This window comes from Pithys albifrons, chromosome 1 (genome assembly GCF_047495875.1).
Source record: "Pithys albifrons albifrons isolate INPA30051 chromosome 1, PitAlb_v1, whole genome shotgun sequence".
Classification (NCBI taxonomy): Eukaryota; Metazoa; Chordata; class Aves; order Passeriformes; family Thamnophilidae; genus Pithys; species Pithys albifrons.
In genome coordinates, this window is record NC_092458.1 from 85,838,977 (window position 1) to 85,851,524 (window position 12,548).

At 38.6% G+C, this 12,548-nt stretch overlaps 1 protein-coding gene across 4 annotated transcripts in view; it reads left to right on the plus strand.

Moving 5' to 3' along the window:
• The window catches only part of TSPAN9 (tetraspanin 9), a 178,133-nt gene that overhangs the window by 5,286 nt on the left and 160,299 nt on the right, over nt 1-12,548 (plus strand). For 2 of the 4 annotated variants that reach the window (XM_071557890.1, XM_071557900.1), the window contains exon 2: nt 4,307-4,353. The exons of 1 other annotated variant lie outside the window; for it this stretch is intronic. The gene's annotated coding sequence lies outside the window, so the exon portion shown is untranslated. Of the gene's footprint in view, nt 1-4,306; nt 4,358-12,548 lie in introns of all 4 variants that reach the window. One more of the 4 variants, XM_071557909.1, reaches the window with a different exon arrangement.

A 12,548-nucleotide genomic window follows, 5' to 3' on the forward strand; every position in this document is an offset into this window, starting at 1 on the left:
GGCTATAGAGGGACAAAGTCTGAGAGGCAGCGCTGGGGACTCCAGTGTTACTAACCCAAGTTCCTCGTCCTGTGCAATTGGTTAGTCAGTGCTGTCTCTTCAAGTGCCTTATGGCACTATGCTGGCAAACACTTTATGGTGATTGCAGCTATACTCGAAACTCATGTTGAGCACAGGCAAGGAGAATTTCTATTTTGATTTGCACATTTCTAAAGGTTAAATAATTCAAGAATGCTTTTGAAAGGATATTTTTCTTTCTCTGTCTGTTGCTGTTTTTTACTCATAAGTCCACATACAGTTCAGTGTAAGGTGGTTCTGCCTAGGATGTTCACACAGCTTTATTTTAGACAGTTCTTTGATTTTTTTAAATATATACTTATCCTAAAATCAGTTGTGCATTCCATTTTATTTTAAGACTGTAACCATATGTGAATGGGGGTTGTTACTTGACTTGGTCTGAAGAAAGTGCAGCTCAAGTCATGAAGGATAGAAAGCAGCATTCTAAGAATGTCTAGTGTATTGTTTCCACTGGAGGACGGTCTGCACAGTATTGTTTATATGTATTTATATACATGTGGACGAAATACCATTCAGGGAATGGGATAATGGTTCTGGCAACAGAAGAGACCTGTACTAACATGCAGATGGGAGCGTCTCCTTGTAAAATAAAAATCTAAATGGCCGGCTTAAAAGCCTGTAAAGGAAACCTTCCAAATATAAATAAAATTATTCTCTTTCATACATCAGAGCATGTGGATCTCTCCAGTGTTGTTGTGCTGTCTCACAAAGTTTTGCCAAGTAACAGTGGCTCTGAGTGTTAAAAAGGCACTTGCTGATCTCCTTCCCAGCAATGGAGAAAGCAGCAGGACAGGCAAGACTTTGCATTCGTAGCACCTGGGACATTGTGGACAGCAGCAGAGGCAGATATGGGAAGGATATAAATAGTGTTGACACCTATTACTGAACCATATGATGCCATCAAAGATGAAGAGCAAAAGGAAAGAACTGCAACTCTGGAAAAATTTCCAATGTATTCCCTTCACACCCACTCAGGATGGAAGATGGAATAAATCCTACACTCTGAAATTTCTCATGTTTCAGGTGGGTAACAGGGAAGATCCAGGACAGTATTTCAGGTGGATATGGTCATAGATTAGGATAAGAAGGCCATGGTGAAGTAATTGCTGAGATCAGTGATCCGTAGAGGGATATGATCATGTGTAGAGGAAGAGACTTCATTGCGAACAGGAGCTTTTTGGATGTGTTCTCTATTTCAGTTATAAAGAAAGGAAAGCGAAAAGAACTGTGAAGCAGAGAAGGGATCTTCTAGGGAAGACTAAGACTAGGAGGAGGAAATGAAAACAGAGTCTTAAGTTCCCACAGCAATGTAAATTCATCTGCATGGCTTTCAGTTTTCCAAGTTCCATGTTATCCCACTGTTTCCTGGTGAATGGTCATCACAAAGTATCCCCCAAAACTTACACAAGAAATTCTTCCCTTTCATTTTGTTTTTCTTAAAATAATTTCTCAGGACATCTGTTTGAAAGCAGTCAGTTTTCCCTGAAAAATTCACCTTCAGTTTCCTATTCTTCAGGGACCCCAAGAAGCCCCTATTGCATCTTGCTTCTTTTATGAAAGCAAAATGACCTGCTCGTGTGTCATCATAGGTTAGTTTTCCCACCTATGTAGTCTTTATCTTCAAGTGTTCCTTCTTATTCTGTTCTCTATCAATTCCTCTTTGAAGAGCTGAGGAAGTTCGTTCTATTCTAAGACAACCACAGATTCTGTTTCGCTGTCTTTAGTCCGTTTTTTCCTTGCTGTTTCTACATTAAACCACAGCAAGGGAAACAACCAGTCCAAGTCATTTAGATATGTGACTGTTTTTCTGAACTGCTTTTTAAAGAGTTCTTTAAAGAGAAATGTTGCTTAATGCAGGAATCCCCACCATTCTTCCTGCTTTAAGAAATAGTATTTATTTAATTCATTTTTAGAATTTTCTTAAATCTCTGTTTTGAAGGTGCTAAGGCACCCCTCTTAATTTACTCTTAAGGTCATATTCTGTGCTCAGTATTCTTAAGTCAGTAAGAGATCACTATCAGTTTCTTCTTGTATCACTAGACAGATTCTATACAGATTCTATGTAATTTCTATTTCAAAGACCTGAATGTGGTTAGATATGTAAGTTTTAATTTTGTTGATAAAATTCACCCATCCCTTCTTTCAGGTACAAAATACCCCCACAGCAAACTCAAAACTATCAATAACAGCCATAGTAGGTATTTACCTGGTGCTGAGGACACCTAGTGCTTAGTCCAAGGCAACAGACTTCACTTCCCCTTGAGACATGATTTAAAGAATTGAAAGACAAGTATGCTTTATTTTAGAGGATGAAGTATGGTCATATAGCTAACAGTTATCAGGAGAGAAGTGCCTACCAATTACTGAGCTTTCTGGAAGAGAAAAGATCTACATTTTCTTCTAGGTTTTTCTAGCCTTCTTGTTGTAGGACTTTTCCTTCGAAAGGTAGGCCTGTCTCCTACTTACTTCTGCTGCAAACTGTGGATTGGACAGGTTGCCTGGTTGCTGAGTACATTCCCTTCTCATGTAGACAATGAATGTGAAAGATACAAATTGCTGAAAGATGTGCACAGTGGCCGTTACTTACATCATAATTCGTTTCAACAACTTTGTATGCACCTGAGCCCTATAGTGAGTCTTCGAGGTTGTAAACTGACCTCTTCAGTTGCATCTGCCTGTGAATTTCCATCTTGCCAGTTCTGGTCTATCACAAGGTTCTTGTTTCTTTGAGTTTGTTATCAATGTTAACAGCAAGACCTCTTTCCTCTAACAGTATTCTTTTAAATATTTAATTTTCCTTTCTTAATTTTACTGTATAGACCAGGTTTTGTCAGGCCAATCAGTGTCTCTCTGATGTGGCTAGCACTGCTACCTGTCACAGCATTACATGACTTGAAGTACTCCTCTCAGACTATTTCTGCCTTTGCTACAGATCATGCTGTGTTCATAACAGTCTTACATCACTGATGAATGAAGTCCATCTTTAAATGTAGTTGACAGCATATTGTATGTGACATCAGTTTGACTAACTAGCCAACATCAATAGTTCCATCAGTGGAACTATGGGAAACTTGGATTATCTGAATATTTTTTTAAATTAGTTTTTAGTTTTTATGTATTGCTAAGTTAGATTTGACTTCAGTATGAGTAATTCAGTGGCTGAAATTGTCGTCACTTATGTCCTTTGGGAGCTAGCTGGGTTGGGTGGATGACTGCGTGTGCTTTACATAGTGCCTGACATCAGCAGAGAGCCTAGTGCTCACATAGTATTAGTTCCCTTTCAGGAAGATATCTAGAACTGATGTGTATGATATATTGAGGTGTCCATGTGCTCAAGCAGGTAAATAAATAGACTGTGTGAAATCAACATCAGTATTTCATTACCTTACTTGATACAGTGAAGCAGGCCAAGGGAAAGCATTCATTTAAAAAGCAATGGAATAATAGCAAGATTTCTGGTGCCCAGGTTTGGTGAATAATCACTTTTTTTTTGAATGATTAGTCTGTCTTTTTTTGTATGCAGCTGCAATTATTTTGATGGGCTTTTAAACACTGGAGGTAGCACTGTTCTATGTCTCCTCCATGTGGCTGGAGGAAGTCCTAGTCTGACTCAGCTGAGTTTGCTATTTTTGTAGCACCCTTCTGATGTTGGTGTGATGTTGTTACAGCCCTAAAAGTCCCAGTATGAACTGGAGAAGCTGAGGTGCTTTTTGTTTTGTGTGATTTTCACTCGGGCAGTTTTGTTGTGCCAGAAGCAAAGGTGAGACCAGTCAGTAACTGGTGCTAATGCTTAATTTCTGTTTTCACTGCTGTAGGCAGGTTGTCAGGTGTCATGGTGATAATAGAGGACCTAAGCTCAAAGGGGTGGAAGCACGAAATTTTTCTGACTAGTATTTCTGATTTAATTGACACACAACTTTTGTTTTTCTTCATGATCTCTGTTTTCCCTTTAGCTTCTGTAAATCTGTTTTAATATTTTGCCTATTGCTGTTATTTAAATTCAAGTTTAAATGAAATTAGTATATTTTGCCCTGGAGACCAGTGTTTAGACTTACTCCTTTTATTCAGAAGCAGGTGAAATTTGATATACCTTATCCTGGGGGTTTTTTTGTGTTTATTTTTTTTCTCTCTCTCAATCTTTTCTTTCTGTCCTCTGTAGCTAATTATGGTTGTGGTGAGAAGTGGGCCCAAAAGGCAGAAAAGTTAATTTTGTTCTTCTTCTCTCCAGGTTTGGTCTGTGACTTCTACCTTGGTGTACATTCTCAATTACCTCAAGTAAGTAAGTAATCTCAGTGCAGGATACTTGGTGTCAGTCAACCTTATCTTTAATACTGCTCATATTGACACTAAGGGGAGATGAGTTGGTCCAACACTAAGCCCTTATGAAACCTTCTTGTAAGCCATTATTTTCTTGCCACAAATGCTGAGAGTCCACAGTAACATGGTTGGTTGTGGGGTTGTTTCCAAGTGCTGCTCTAAGTACTGAAGGAAATAAACCAGAAGAGTAATTCTCTTCATTATATGAAAAATTTCTCCTTTCTATTCTTACCTGTCTGTGAAAGGAAGCAGGGAAGAACGAAACAGGGTTCCGACTAATAGCACTTTCATTAGTCCATCTAAGTTTTATCCTTTTGTGCAAGGGTAATTCTATAAACAGGTTTGGAAAAACAGACATCACGGAGGAACCCACTGTTACCCTGGGATTAGTTGTCTTAGTACATCTGTAGACCCGTTGCTTTGTGCTTTTACATTCCCTGTGTTTTTCAGGGATTTAGCCTTGGATAGAAGTGAGTGGAAGATGTGGCACTGCCTACTTTTCATTGTGTTTCTGATATAGAAGAGACAACCTTTGCTCTTTTAGGGAAATTAAAAATTGTGAGCCACCTTTCTGCTGAATGTCATGTATTTTACCAAAAGCTTCAAGGAGTACAGGTTGGTAAGTCCAAGCAATAAGAGCAACAGAGAGATAATAGTCCATTCTTGTACTTGGTTTGCCAAGAACTGTTTCATACTTCTGGTGTAAAACTTGTAAAGACAACTGCAGGCAAAGAACAGCTACTGTTGTACATTTTGGGATGAGTGATAAGAGATTATGGTCTGTGAAGGGAAAGAATCTCCTTGCAATTTGGAAAAGCTAGGCACTTGTTAGGTGAGGCTAAGAGAAAGGAATACTGAAGCTTTCCTTTACACTTGTGTAAATCATCATTACAAGTGATGCCACACAACAGCTCCATCCTGGGGATATGGCAAAGATGCATCAACCTTGGAATACTGTTTAAGAGAGAACTGAGAAATACACTGAGAGGGATTTTTCAATGTCACGGCAATAGTTTTATTGTCTAACTGATGTGGAAAATTTCACTTGTAGGACCTGTGTGTTTCCAAGAGAATTAAGGTGCATTAATATGAGGTATACAACTATCTTAAAATCAGTACATTTGATATGGGACATGGTTGTAATTTAATCCCAGTCAGCAGCCAAGCCCCACCCAGATGCTCATTCACTTCCCCACCCACAGGATTGGAGAAAGGATCGGAAGGGCAAAAGCTGAAAACCTCGTGGGTTGAAATGAATATAATTAATAGGGAAAGCAAAAGCTGTGCACACAAACAAAGCAAGGAATTAATTCACTGCCTCCCATTGGCAGGCAGAAGTTCATCCATCTCCAGGAGAGCAGGGCCCCATCACAGTAACTTGGAAAGACAAACACAGTCACTCCAACCATCACCCCCTTCCTCCTTCCTTCAACTTTATATACTGAGCATGATGTCATATGGCCTGCAATATCCCTTTGGTCACCTGGGGTCACCTGTCCCAGCTGAGTCTCTTCCCAATCTCCCATGTCCCCCCAACTTGTGACAGCATGGTAGCACAGAAAGCAGAAAAGGCCTTTGCTCTGTGTAAGCACTGCTCAGCAGTAACAAACATTCTGTATTATGAATAGCTCTCAGATATTTCTGTGGCAAGACAAAGAATGAAAAGATAGTTGGGGATGTTAGGCATTGATACAGGTAACATCTGTATCTGTAGTAGATGAGACACAATGTTACAGTATGTAAGATAAAGAACCTATGAAATTTCCTGCTGTAGAATTTAAGATTGTTATAAAGAGTCTTGGCTTAGTCATAAAATGTCTCTGCTTGAGGCTGCTGTGTATTTACATCTTGCAACGATTTTTTTTGATTACTTTTTGCATGTGTGCCATGCTCTGAATCATGCAGAGTGGTGCTCTGTTGATTTCTGCGTCCTGGGAAAGCTGGGTGATGGAGGACTCTAGGGAAAATGATAGTTGGGGAAGATTGAAATGGTTGTTACTTCTTCCAGGAATTTTCTTTCTGTTCATGCTTGTGCCACTTGAAATGATTACTGTGTTGTGAGCTCTTTCTTCTTGTTTCCACACCTTTAAAATTTGATACTGTAGAAATTAATGTAACATTATCTTTAATGTTTGAATTGCCTCCTGTTATGAAAGTGAGAATTCCCACAGCAGCTTTAACTCTGTCCCCAGAAGAGAAAGCAAATCAAGTGAGTGTCTTAAGTTACACCATTGTGTAGCACTGGGCACTAGGATGTACAGTTTGATAAATATTTACATTTCAGATCTGGTCCAAGTCCATGGGAGGAATGAAATATCATATGTTAATTATGCTAAATGATCATATTACACTGGTAAATGGGAATAAGCTTGATTCCCAGAATGCTGATCTGTGATTCACATCATCAAGGAGTACAAAAGAATCCACATCCCTTAGAGAGGGAAGATAAATAGGGTATTTCAAACACTTTTCTTGCACTGATGGTAATATGCAATTTTTTGCCTTTCCATTATATTCCTGAAATCAGTTTCACAGCAGATTGAAATTAGTATTCCATCTCTAATAGTAGTTTAGAAATTACTTCACTTTCTTTACCTTGATGATCTGTGTTTGCTACTAGATTTCAGATACTCTTTTACATTAATATTCAAGGATTTTCTTTTCAAAGTCATCCATGTCTGCAAAGAAGACAGGACTTGGATATGATGAGCAGAATGGAAAAAGTGCTTTTTGGTTTCTATGAAACATATTCATATTAAAAAGCTTGCCAGACTTGAATTTCTAGAATCTGAACAATAAACTGTTAAAGTGATTGAATGCCTTGCTAGCATGCGGTGTTGAAGTTGAGTGAAATACTGCTACTCATCACTTAAAAATTAATACAGTGTATTACAAAGCTATTGTAGGAAACTGCTCAGTAGAGAACTCAGAACTAGACTGAATAGTGGAGATGGTCTTCAGTGATATCTTAAAACCACCACATACTGTGGTTTTTAAAAAATGTCCATAAAACACGGAGCCTGAATTGTTTTCACTGTTGTGCAGTGAAATCTGAAAGGGTTTGTGAGATGCTTTGTGATGGTATGTTTTTGGCAGGCAGCCTCTCTATGGAAAATGGACATTTTAGCATACACGGTGTACTAAATAATGGGTTTTAAATGTTTAAGGTGCTCTTGTATGGGAACAAGTTGGCACGATGCCTTATCCATGTGGTGGACTGTGAAATCTTCTAGGGTGACCCTGGATACGTCATTGGGACAGGGCTGTTTTTCCATTTGTGTAGTTTATTTTGGACTGTGAGCAGGGTCATTGCTCCCAAGTTCTTTATACTGAGCTCAACAGAGTGAGGAGCAGAGAGGAGGGCCTGGAAAGTACTGCACAAATACAAACTGTAAAGTTTTACTCAAAAGGAGATTAGACTAGCAAGATGAGAAAGAGAAGTATGGGAAGAAATTTTGTTTATTTATTTGGCTGTCTTACAGTTACAGAAATACTTTAATGACCTGGTTGTGCCAAAGGTACATATTTGAAAATGTGTGAAGTGTGCTGGGGTGTTCCACAGTTGGACTAACACCTTCTTTGTGTCTGATTTGAATGACTTCTTGGTATCTGTCTCTGTTCTTTGTCATAAGAAGAGCTTGTCCAATTAAATGGATAATGTTAGATCACGCTTTCAGGAACATTATGAGAAATTATGCTAAAGTCGCTTGAGGAAAAGAAAGTTGCTGTGTACAGTGGCCTTGGGGCTGGCTTTTAGCCAGGTCAGGATAATTTTGTCTACAGAGTTCCTGTTTAAAACAGAATCTCTGTTTTAAACTGGATTCTGGGGCCTTGAGGCAGAATTGTAAATGATCCTGTTCTGTAAGTTACTAAGTAATATGATATAGCTAAACTTTAATGTGCCATAAACTTAAATCCCCATATATGAGAGCACCCTACTGGCAAAAGATAAATTAGTTATGGAGAAAGGAAAATTATTTGTCCCAGAGATACAGCTGAATTAATTGCTGGCTCTTCTCAGGTTGCTTGAACCTGGAATATTTGTCCCAGTCATTAATTAACATGTTTTCTTATTACTTCTGCTCTCTTGAAATATCAGATTTCTGGCCTTCTCCCATGAGAGGATTTTTATTTAGTGTTTTTAAAACAGAGAAAGATTTTCACTTGAGTCCTTAGTGGCATGTGTAACCAAAACTCTGTATGAATGATAGGGTGAGGCTGTTTCTTACTTGCTTATCATGGGAGAGAGGGCATGGAGGAAAGTGATCACTGGTAGAGCACAATTTTCTGCTCTTCCTGAGCTTGTTGTCCCTATTGCTTGACACCAAGCTCCCATAGAGCTTGTGATCCACAGCTGCCTTCCATAAGGCAGTTCTTGGGAATGGCAGCCTCTGGAAGCAACTGGGGAGTCCATCTGTCTGGTCTGAGGTGGTCCATGGTACCTGTTTTGTTGCATGCAGCATATTGTTCACATCTCTGTGATGAAATGAAAACCCCTCATTTTTAATAGTGATGTGTATATGTTCATATCATAGCCTATTGGAGAGCTGTGAACTAAATTCAGTTTCTTAAAGCAGTAAGTTTCAGTTTTTCTATTATCAGGCCTTTAATATTTTCTGCTGGAGAATCTCTGTATACTAAATTCAAATCCACTTGGATTTCTGATTTATCAGCTGCGGTATTTAAATTGTTTACTCAGCTATTAATTTCTGCTTGGTATATCATACTCATGTAGATCTGCTTCAGAGGCTGTGAATGGTCAGGCATTTGTCTTAACGAACCAAGAAAGTGAACTTACTAGAGTACCAAAACTTTGTCAGTGGGTTTTCCTTTTCCTTTTTCTTTTCCTTTTCCCTTTCTTTTCCTTTTCCTTTTCTTTTCCTCTTGTAATCCCTGAACAGTTTCTTTCAGTGCAGGAGAGAAATCTGTAGATTCATGTTGTTGTAGGTGGGAATTTCAGGAGCTGCACTACTTTCCTTGCTAGTATCCCTGGTCTCCCCCATTGTTTGCAAAGGGATACCTCTGGCACTCAGCAGAGGCATTTGTAGTATCACAGAGGTTAGAGATGGCAGTGAGGAAAAACCACAAAACTTTCCAGCCCTCTGTAGAACCAATATCAAATTGCTCTTTATTAATGTGTTTCTTGGCACTTGGGTTCAGTTGCTGCAGGTTTTCTGGTAGCTGAGTACCCCTCAGGCAGGTGGGTTTCCCCGAAGCAGAGACACAGAAGTGCATTCCTAATACACTCGATACTTTTTTTATAGTGTATCATTATGGACTGGAAAAATTATTGCCAAGGCTATTGCCGAGCCCATTGCTTAGGCTGATAGTTCAGTGCTTTTGAACAATAGTTGGGGATGTATGTAGGTACCAAGGATAGCTGTTAATCCTCTTTCTTTTCCTTTAATCCAGCTAATTACTCACTCCTCCTCTTTGTGTTCCTACCATGGCAGTACTGGGAGGCTGTTAGCTTGTTCTTGATTAAACTATGCTGCTCAGCTGCTTTATATTTGCCATCCTGCCAGTTCCTTCACTGCCTGCCTCTGTATTGCCCTCAGGCTGACGTGCAGATTAATTGACCTAGTAATGTTTCCTTTTTAAAGTCCCCACTCCAGAAGTGTTGAAGAAGGAGCATGGGGGAGTTAGGTAACAAAGAGTTGGTTAGCTGGCGTTTGATGTGCAGTATCTGAGGACAGGTAACACAAAGCAATATTGCTAATGGGAAAAGTATGGCATAAATGCACTATTGCTATATGGAATGCAGGATGTGAGAGATGGAAAGCCTGTTCTATTTCCTCTAATTTCTCCTCAGTAGTGGGTTTCAGAGGCTCATGCAAAGATTCCCTGAGGTAACTCATCAGGAAACTTCTATCTCTAAGTGGTCTGTATCAAGGAAAGCCCAGAACCTTACCCGATTCGATTATTTGATTGAATTGAGGGCTGACAGAATCTATTTGGAGCTTGATAAGGTATTCCGTAACAAAACCAGATGGAAACTGAAAGGACACACAAACTGACAAAAGCCTGTCAAATGGACCGAGAGCAGCAAACATTTTGAGGTGGCCTCTGATGTTATGCAAGAGGGGTAAAATCTGAACCCAAGGCTGTTAGCATTTGGTTTGCCTTCATATGTTTATTTTTGCCTTCTGTTCCAGGGAAGCGCATTAAATCAGGCTTGACTGTACATTGCTAGCAGTGGTAAGAATGACAGGAGATGCTGTGGGCATGGAGAGTGAACCATGCATGGCTAAGAACAGAGATGGAATTTGATGCCTGTGACTTGAGCAGGACAGATAACACAGATTTGTCTGGAGCAGTTATGAAAGCACCAACTCATCCTTACAGAAAAATTGGTTTGAATTTAGGAAGAAAGTAATCTTAAAGCACACGGGCTCTGTCTCTGACATGAGTGTTTATACACGGAGTGCTGACACTGTAGTTATTTTAGATTATTTAGAGTTTAAACGAGCTAAAGGATGATAGATTTGTCACATAACACTGCTGAAAATAAGTATGTTAATACCATTTTCTCAACAGAACACATATAATCATGTATATCTTTTTGTCATAATGATTTTTCTAAACTTCTTAAAGTGTTTGTGCTATTTAAGGCGAAAACAGGAAACTAAGTAGTTTTAGATATCATTTTTAAAAGTGGTTTTGATTTTAAAATGCATTTGCTTTTTTATAAGCATACTTCAAAAGTATGAAGTCTAGCAGTTATATTGTCTCTGGAGATTCATTTTTAGGCAAAAGTGTTTACGTATCTTATTTAGGTTTAGGTTAGGCTTCTCTAACAACATTGCCTGCTTGTTTCTTACATGTCTTTCATATTAAAAAAATATAGAAACAGTCGAGAAGAAATTAGTGAAGGCTGCATGTTGTGACATGTATGGTCTTTTCACTGTTTCAATGTTAATTTTTTAATGGTTACGATACAGTTTAAACGTAAAGCATCATAAACAGCGTTTGTTGAAATATGTGTTATTAAAGCTGCTTTTTTCTTGTGGCTTGTGATTGTAAGTTCTGTTGACCTGTTAGAAAGTAAAGATGTGCCAAGAGCCGATTTTTGCATTGGATGCCTCACACAGAAAAAGTTTCAAGTGTGCTCTTTGTCCAGCCACATCTAAGATAATGCTCTTTGGGTCATTCCAGAGACATGCAAGATAGAAGGAGGACTCCAGGAGTAAACTGAATATTGATATTTTGCAGCTTTTAATAAGTAAATCAGTATGCTAGTAACCTGCCTTGTAATTTATTATTATAACCTTGTTACCTAATTAAAAAATAAATTCTGGAAAGCCAGTGAGTATGGCTGTAGATGATATTAGTTTTTGCCTTTTGCATTTACTGACATTTGTACAGATCTGGCCTTCAAAGCTAATGGCTGATATAAAAATCTCAGGGACAACAGTGACCTTTGTTAAGATTTTTTACTTGTCACAATTGTTTACTGCTTTAGTCTTCAGTCTGCTCCGCTGTTTTTTTTTTTTTCCTTTTTTTTTTTTTTCCTAGGGGAGGTGTCTCATCGGTTGGTTTGGTTTTTGTTTTGTTCTTTTGTTGTTTGTTCTTGCTTTAAAGCTGCTCACAGTGCACCTTTTATTTTTTGGTGTGATACACTATGCAATGGATACTTGAGCTGGCAAAGAGCTGGTGCCACAGAACGCTCTTTTTTACTGTTTCCTGCTTTTGTGTTTTCATGCGAGTGCTTCCTTTGATAGCAGCACAGAACAATACATAGCCTAAACTCTAATATTTTTTTTTAGCAATTGTTACTTGTTCAGGAACAGTAGTTTACAGTTGGCTAGTACCAGTCATCCACAACTGGTGGATGAGGGTGCAGTTGAGGGAATCCAGCCAAGCTCAGACAAATTCCTGTTTGTTAAAGCATTCTGAGCTACCCAGTTTGAAATATATTAAAGAAGGCTGATTAACCTTTGATGAATATAGAAAAAAAGAAAGTAGTTCGGGAATGGAAACTTTCTCTTTTAAGGGAGGGTGTGTAAAGAGAGAGAAAAAGACTAATCTTCAACATTTGTATAAGTCAAAATACTATAGTGACTTTGTCTGCTTTTTCCCCACTCAGTTTATGAGCTTTAGAAAGCTGCATATCTCTTAGGGTACCCTTGTTTCAAAATAACATCTGTTAATTC